The sequence below is a fragment of the Haliaeetus leucocephalus genome, unplaced genomic scaffold (assembly GCF_000737465.1).
Source record: "Haliaeetus leucocephalus isolate CR32 unplaced genomic scaffold, Haliaeetus_leucocephalus-4.0 Scaffold182, whole genome shotgun sequence".
Lineage (NCBI taxonomy): Eukaryota > Metazoa > Chordata > Aves > Accipitriformes > Accipitridae > Haliaeetus > Haliaeetus leucocephalus.
The window spans coordinates 1,066,740-1,075,598 of record NW_010972618.1 but is presented as its reverse complement, the minus strand read 5'-3'; positions in this window follow the sequence as shown (position 1 = coordinate 1,075,598).

Sequence of the window (8,859 nt, the reverse complement as noted above, 5' to 3'; positions counted from 1 at the left end):
CTGTGCTGGTCCCAAACCATGCCCTGAACCCAGCTGAGGACTGTGCCAGGACTGGAAGGGTCAGGGCTTGGTCCTTGGTGGTGGGGAGGTTTCCTCGGGGCTGGGGCTGGAGGCCAGACCCAGGGCTGCCCAGGGCAGAGGTAGCCAGAGGGGGTGATGCCTCCCATGCTTGCAGTGCAGGGAAGGGGCTCATCCTCTGTCCTAACCAGGCATGTCCCAGTTCATGTGGACCACAGAAACCCCTCCTTGGTCAGAGGGACTGTAAAGAGCGAACAGTGGGAGTTTTCTCCAGGCTTCACAGGCTCCTGTAAGCCTGGAGCAGGGGCCTAAGCAGCACCTGGAGAGTGCACATGGTGTGCCTGGAGAGCAGGGCTCAGTGGGGCAGCCCTGGCACCTGCACTGCTGGTGGATGAGGCGTTCCTGCAAATCCATCTTCCAAACTGCTTTCGACAAAACCATGGGTTTTGAGCTACTATTTTTGCTGTAACGAAGTAGTTCACGGCTGCCCCATATTCTTGCTGGGCTGTGAGGTATCATCTCCTCTGGGCACAGAGACCTGCCAGGGCTGGCCCCAGTGCTCAGTGGGTCAGGGGGACATGCAGGACCCCTGGTATCAGCAGGGCCCTGTATGTCCCCGGTGCAGCCCTGGCCCTGAACATTTAGGGGTCCTAGGCCCCCAGGGAGGGCAGGCTGCCTGGAGGCAGCTTTGTGTGCGTGTGATGGATGGGCAGAATTCATTTTAAGATTTTTTTTTTTTCCTAGCTTTTCCTTTTTCTCCCTAAATTACCAAATCTGGAACAGAGAGCTGGCTGTTTGCATTTGTCACACATACACGCGATGTTACATCTATACATTATCTTGACATCAAAGGGAAAGTGTGACGTTTCTCTGGCTGTGCAGGCAAGAAAGGACACTGCCTGCTTTTGGGAGAGAAGAGGTTATTATCAAAGGGTTACAGACAGCTCCTGGAAAGGAGAATGAGAAATAAGGACGGAGAGCACAGAACTGGGAGTGACAGCGAGGTGCTGCAAAAGCAAATCTTCTCCTGGTCTTTTCATCTTCCCTCTTTATTAAAGCAGGGCAAGAGCAAGCCTCTCACGGCATGGACTTAGTTATTATTTTAAGGAAAAAGAATCTGCAGATGTGATAGCTGGAGGGAGTTGGGGAATTTTGTTTGGGGAGGAGACTGAAGGAAACCTATCCGCATACAAAGCTTTACTGCAGTGAGGCTCAAGGTTAAGCCAAAACAGCCACCTTACCCAAATGGGTGGGTGCTGAGCTCCTCGGTGCGGGGATGCTCGTGCCACTGCCTCAAGCTCCCTGAGGCGTTCAGCACCTCACCCCCGAGGAGCCCAAGCACGCGAGCATTTGGAGGAGGCATTTCCCAAAGTGCCACGTGAGCTTGGAAAGCTGCTGAGCCTTTGGCACCCAGGTCAAAACAAGCCTGGGCCGAGGGAAGGTATAAAGAGGCAGCGTGTGGAGACGAACCTGGCTGGGCACTGGCCTGGCTCTGCCCCAGGTCCTGGGGACAGGCAGCCCCATGGGAGCCCCTGTCCCCTGGAGTCCTTCAGCGTATCCAGCCCACTGCCCTCAGCCCTGCCTCCTGCCTGCCCTCCCTCCGAGCAGGGCAGGGTGGCGAGCTGCCGGGGGCCTTCCCCACATGCCCCTCCTCTGCCCATGGGAGTGGATGACCAGCTCGTCCCCATGCACATCCCAGCAGTGCCCGTGATGGGCAGCTGAGCCCTCTCCTTGAGTGGAGTTGTCCTCACTGGGGCCAGCTGGGCAGCCCAGCTGAGCCATCTGAGCTGCTACGAGGCAGCTGGGCAGCCAGGAGGAGACTGCCCTGCCTCCAGCCTCCCAGCTGCTGCCCAGGCAGCGCCCACAATTTGCCAGATGACAGCTTGCCTTCCACCCCAAGGGTCTCCCAGCCACAGGGCTCCTGGGGCTTTCCATTGGTGCAAGGTCGGATGCTCCAAAGGACTGTTGTCACTGCTGTGGAGAGCTGCAGACAGTGTCTTCTCCTGAGATAGGTCCTTTCTGCTCCATCTCTCTCCTCGCACCAGGGAAGAAGCATAGGGGGGCAGTGGCAGTGATGCTGCCTGGCCAGATTGCTTCCTAAATGACCCCACATCCAGTACTTGCTCTCCCCTGAAGCTCTTCACACCAAAGCAGTGTGGCTGAGCTCCCCTCTGCACTGTCCACACACCACGGGAATGCAAACAAACCTGTCTCCGGGCTTTACTGCAATGAAACTGAGTATGAAAAACAGCAGGGAGAAAAACTTCCAAGCCTGAGACTGGTGGTAAATCCTGCTGGGGAGTTTCTACAGGAAGTTGGTGCTGGAGGGTCCTTGTAGAGGTGACCCGTCCCAGCGCAGGGAGCTGCAGGCTCGGTGCCTCCAGCCATGCTCTGGAGCTGGCAGAGCTGGTGCAGATGAGCTCGCAACTGGAGAGCAGCAAACCGCAGGGGCTGGATGTGCATCTTGTCCTTCCCGCTGAAGGTTTCTTGTCTGTCTTCGGGGAAACCTGGAAGGCAAAAAGGTTCCTGCTTGTCCTCTGAGCGGCCAAGGTCATTTCTGGGAGCCAGTGCAGATGCCGGCTGCCAAGTGGCTCATGCCCATAGCACCGTGGGGTAATTAGCTGGAAAGACAGTCAAGCAGCATGGGAAATGGGCAAGAAAAGGAAGGAAACAGCAGAGCTATGCCCAGATCGGAGCCTGAGGAGGATGCTTTTCTCTCCAGAGGTACCTTTCCACGTTCAGGTCTTCAGCCCCTGGAGCTGTGGGGATATTTGTGTGGGCATGTGTGGGGCGAGGAGTGGGAGCTCGGCCTGTGCTGGCTACCAGACGTGTCTTGGTTCTGCATCAGGGTACTGCAGGCTCCCCATGGTGTCTCTGCAGTGCCCCCAGACATCTTCCCCGGCACTCCATGGACAGATTGTGTTTGTTTCAGCGCAGCACGCTCATTAGATTAAAGTGGAAGAGTCGATCTGATCAAACGTGGAAATACAAAAATAAACGTGCTGGGTTCAGCAGATGGAGGGAGCAGCGTGGCAAGTCGGGCGAGTGATGGCAGTGCCCCACAGCAAGCACTCGCAGCAGCTGCTTTGCAGCAGTCCTCGGACACACCTTCCCCATGCTATGCTGTGTGGTGCTCCTGCCCTGCGGTGCAGCAAGGTGGGGATGCCGGCTGTGGCCTCAGGAGGGGGCTATGGATGATGGGGTGTGCACTGGGGGCCAGATATACATCTGGTGCAGCCACGTGGTTTTTTCCCTCTAGCACTCTCAGCCAAGCACTGCATGGGGCTGCAGCTCAGGCCTGGGTTTTCTCCCTTTTGCTGCCCAGCTGCTTTGCTTCCCCCAAACCTCTCTGGCAGTGAGCCCGGGAACTGCTCCCACTGCCTCCAGGCAGCCTGGGATGGGGGTCCCAAGACTCCCCCCTCTCTCACTAGCATTTACTGGGGCTGAGGGTTTGTTGTGTGCTTCCATCATAAACCTCAGCAGTGTGAATAGTTATTCGTCATCTCGAAGGAGAGCGCTGGGAACAGAGGTGAATGAACCTGTGCACTACAGTACAGCTGCTAGATGAACGTTTTATGGGGTATTTACTTTGCTGTGATGCTGAAGTACCTCTGGGGTTCAAGCACTGCTGAAATACATCTCCCCTGTCCTTTCCAGCTCCTTAACACCTGAATCCAGCCTGGCCCGCAAAAGGAGCAGCAGTGCCTGTCCTCTGGGGACCTTACACCCTCTGCCCTAGCAGAGAAAGCCCCCTCCAGCTTTCTCAAGAGAGCCTTGCCCTTGAGCCCTGCCCTCGTCCTTCCCTGGAGGTGGCCTGTGTACTCCAGGTTAGTGGCACTGAGAGTCCTCCCCGAAGTTTCCTAGCCCCCATCCATCTCCTCCAGCACTGAGGGATGAACTCTGCAGTCAAGGTTTCAGCAAGCAGATGGGGAGCTGCTTCTCCTGCTGGAGACGTCTCCGATCCGTCTCTGCCAGGGCATTCACATACCTGGCTGTCTGCTCCTCCAGTTTTGGAGTCATTTTGCTCCTTAGGTTTGGAGCCACCTGAGCCCCAGGGCTCCTCCCAGTTGTGCCTTAAACCTTCTCCTTAGTTAAATTTCTAATGGGTTTTCTCATGGGTTTCTAATGGGTCCCTGGTCTGGGGGGGCTCCCACTGCCCTGGGACTGGGGGTAATGGTTGTATCTCCTGCTGAGCTCAGTGGGAGATCTGCCTAGGAGGGAATGAGCTGGTTGTTCAGACACCAGCACCAGTGTCCCCAAGCATGGGTCCTGCTGTATTTGTGTGGTAGGGGACTGGACTCTGGCACTAATATTTCAGCATGTATTTTAAGTCTTCTGTGAGTGGTTCTGGTGATCCTGGCCATAGGGATCCCGGCAGCTCTCCTCAATGGCTGGATCGTGGCCTGGTGGTTCTCTGTTGTGTGCATCTTGCTGCCCAGAGTGTGCTGATGATGAACCAGAGTGTTTCTTCAGGGAATGATGTTGCATGGATCGAGTACCGTGTTACCCAGAGTCCCCATCCCTCTGAGATGGATGCTTTTGGGGCTGCTCTGGCTCCTAGTCTGCTTATGTGCTGGATGATGAGGCCAAGAGTCTGGGCTTTGGGAGATACAAGCTCCATCCCTGGATCTGCTCTTGGCTCCCTGTGATCTCTTTGGCAAGTCATTACCCCTCTGGCCTCATGATATCTAGTTGCAAGATAGATGCAGTGCTCATCAGATGTACTGGGGAAGGTCTTTCTACTGGTGTTGTGCAGTGGTAGGATCTGCAGCGTGGTGGAGAATTTACAGCAGGGGCCATACAACCCCTCTCTGTAGTGTGTGGGGACAACCCTGGGCCAGCCTCATGCCACTGTCCTCAGCCCACTGGGAAATGATGGGGTGGGATGAAGCTTTCTGCTTGTGCTTTTCAGTCTAGGAAACCTCCTCCTACTGGCAAATGCTTCTGGGTTTGCTTCAGGGTCTTGTGAATATGTAGGGTTGTCCAGGACACTGAAGCAAACTGTTTTTTAAAGAAAACCAAGCAGAGCAGTTTTGTGCTTTGCTTTGTAACAGGTGACCTGCATGGGATCAGGCAGTCACATCTGCTCTCTCAGTCCCAGCTGAGTTTTAGGTCCGGCAGAGAATGCCTTGTTGAGGCAGCTGGGACGGAAGGGCTCTGGTTAGTGTTCAGGACTGACGGAACAAGAACTGAAACCTGTTGGAGGTTGCCTTGGCCCTGAAGAAAAGGGAAGTAGAGTGTGGGGAGACTGGTTCCTGGGCTGTGCTGAGAGGGTGTGGAGGTGGTGTGGAGGTGGCCTCATGCCAGACAGGGAAAGTGGTACAGCAGTTTGCGCTTTCTGATGGGCCTGGAGTCAAATAACTGCAGTGGTGATGCAAGGATGCGGAAAGTCACAGGGGAGGGATGTTGGGGCTGTGATGTCCCCTGTCGGTCCTTACCATGGTGGGGAGAGGAAGCTGCTCTGTGGTTGGCAAGTCTGACCACTTCTCGGTCTGCCTATGCAGCAGTTGTTGGGCAGTGGCTCACCTTGGCTCCTCCATTCTCCCTGCACCATGGATGGGACTTATCCTGAGGCTCTCGACCAGTTTGCCTGGCGGTCACAGCCCCTGTCTTTGCCGGGGTGGCTTGTGTCTGCTTGGCACCTGGTGCAAAGAGAGAAGTTTTGAACTATCCTGTCTTATGAAGGTGATTTATTTTTTTTCTACCCAAATATCTTTTTCCCCCCTTGCCAAGAAAGCTGTCTGATCAGCAGCAATTAGCAAAGCAAACTGCAGTAATGACCTTTATAGTATGTTCTGTGCTGTCTCTCTGAATGCCCTCAAGAAGAATGCACCAGATGTTTGGGGGTTTCTGCTCTGCAGAGATAGGGCCAGGACATGACAAAGTGCAGCGAAAGATGCACAGGAGGGGCTGTGCTAGGCAGGCAGTAATGGTCACTCTGCTGAACTTCACCTGGGGCAGACCTCCACATGCATAGCCTCTGCAAGCAGTGATCCTAACGCTGGTCGGCAGACCAGATGTGGGCTGTGGGACCAGCACCAGGGTCTCCCAGCAAGGCTGGGAAACTTGGAGCTCAGCAGCTGACTGTGCCGTTTCAACTGCAATAGGCTCTGCAAGCCCCCGTGGCTGTCCAAGCTCTTTCGATGATTTGATCTCAGCTCTTCTTGTCTTGCTACTGTTCAACAGCACATCCAGGAAAACACTGGACTCTGGTACTGCTTTCCCATCCATCATCAACGATTCTCTTTTCATTTGCTTTTTGGCCTTCACCTTTTAATCCAGCTGTCTCCTGCCTTACAACTGTTTTTTCCTCAATTACTTACACCACGCTGCAGGGCTGGCTCCATTCATCTCAGGAGCACGATGAAGCTGTGCACTCAGCCAGGGCTTTGCTAGCTGAGTGCACAAGATCCTGCACCAGAAGCTGCCCCCTGCGTTGTCAGTCCCCACTTACACCAAACAGATTGCACTGGCATGAGGAGTGGCTCCACTCTGTGCTTTCACCACTGACCACATCCCAGGTGGCTTCTGCCCATCTGACACACAGGTCTTCCATGTGCAAACCTAGTGTGGGGGCAGATTGCTCTCCTCAGCCTTCAACAGATGATGCAGGTTGACACTTCTTATTCCCTTCCTCTCCCCTGGTGCTGGTGTGGGGATTACCTCTAAAGGGACATGAGGAGGAAAATGTGCCTGGCTTTCTTGGAGGGGCAAGTTGTGTCTGCTTTGCTGCAGGAGCTGTCAAGCTCCAGTCCCATCCATGGGGCATGGGTCAGGGTTGGAGATCACCCAGGTGGCGATGGCTCTCAGTGAACGCCTCTGAAGGAGGAGCAGAGCTCTGCAGATTGTATGTTGCCTCTGGCCCTGCATTCAGGAGGCAGAAGAAGGACTTCGCAGAGGAGGGAATCCAGTGTCGGCTTGGGGCTGAAGTGCAGTCAGAGCTGGGAGGCACCAGATCCCCTTACTGGAATGAGGGACTATCGGGAGAGATCCCACCCTGCTCCAAGGTCTTCTGATAAGGACTGTGCTGTCCTTGTTCCCCCTTGGGATTTCAGGCTCCTGATATGAAATACAAGCTTTTGGAGTGATCCTCTGTGTCCTATGCCCTGCCCTTCTTAGAGCTCCCCCATCTCCTGCACTGAGTGGGCTGCAGGCATGGAAAGACAGGTCATGTTAGAAGGGATGTGCTGAGCTGCTCTCAGGTGCCAGGGCATGCCACAGCCAGCTCTGCTGTGCTGCTTCCCAGACTAGGGACCAGCACAGACCATTCCTGCATGAAGGCTGCTTTGTCCCCACTTCTTAATGCTCTTATCTTGAAGGCTCTCCTCAGATTAAAGCCCAGGCAGTCAGTTCCCTCCCTGGATTTATTGCAATGCAGTTTTCTTCCTCTAATCCGATCAGAATGTAAGCTGCTCTTTTCAAAGTGCATGGGGAGGACAGATGTGCATGTCACTGGTGTGGTTAGCCAGTCTGACAGAAAGCAGCAGGAAGGTGACCTGTTCTTTAGCTTTGTGGCACATCTGACTGTTTTCATGGCTTAAACCCCACTTTTTCTCCGAGCCTTTGAGAGCAGCTGTGATGTCTCAAGTGCACCAACAGTCATAAGGCAAAATGTTTGCTTTGGAGCAGGGCGAGTTGCTCACCATGCTGGAGTCTGTTGACCTTCCTGGACACCCTCATCAAGCTGGAGCCGTCTTTGGTGTCTGACAGCTATGGAGTCCCTGGAGTCAGGGGAACAGTGCTGTCCATTTCAACAGGACCCCAGCAGGAGTTCAGGTGACACCTGAGGATTTGACCTCAGCAGTGTGACTGCCACCCAGTCATGGTGGACTGTTTTTTCCTGATGAGCTCATGAGTCCATGGCCATACTTGGACCAGGTCTGGAGAAGCCACGTATGGACATGCATCTGTGCCGATTTCCTTCTTTGCCTCTGTCTCTTGCTCTGCTGCAGGACTGGGGAGCTGAGACCACTCTTCTCTGCATGGCTGGTTCCCTGCGAGGGCTTTCCCAGTCCTTCTGATGGGTGCGACGTGGGTCAGCCCCACTCAGTGTGTTCCCAAGGAAGGCAGGGGCACATGGGGAGCCAGGGAGGGCTGGTGGAGAGGAGTGCCTGTGGGAGATGCTGGGTATGAATGTGCTCTGAACTTGACAGGTAGTGATACATCTGGGGTCTGGGGACTTTGGAGCAGGAGTATCTCTGCTGGATCCCTCCCTCACTGAGTGGGCCTGAAGGGACCTGGGGCAGGGGAACACTGGAAGAGGATGACTCTTTTGTGATGGGGAAGGGACTGGGGTTAATCCATGCATCTCTGGGCTCACACTTGTTTTTGTCCTCCTCAGCCCAAGGAGCACGGTCACAGAGCTGCCACCTGGCTCTGCCCACCCCACAGCCAGCGCATGGACCACCAATGTCCTCCAGCTCGTGAATGACGGCAGCATCCTGGCAGAAGGGTCACCTCGGAGAGCAGCATCCGGACTGTGAGTGCTCCGGGCACTGCGGGCAGGGCAGGGCCTGAGGCAGGACCCCCACGGATCATGGTCCTGCTCCATGGGGTTTCCTTGGGGCAAAAGGCAAGAGGAGCCTGTGGGTGTTGGAAAGCTGTGGGCTTCTTCTCTCTCGGGATGCTGTAGCTGTGCGAGGCAAAAAGAGAGCCTGAGTGCCGAGCGGCAGCAAAGGAGGAGGGGTACTGCTGGCAGGGTAGGGGGAGATGGAGGGGCTGTCTGGGGTCCACAGGTGAGCTGATATGAGGTGCTGGCATGTCCCCAGTGGCCTGGGGCAGAGGGTGGCCAGAGGATTCTGTTACGGGTCTGGAGGCAGGGAGAGCTGTGACGGTGTCTGC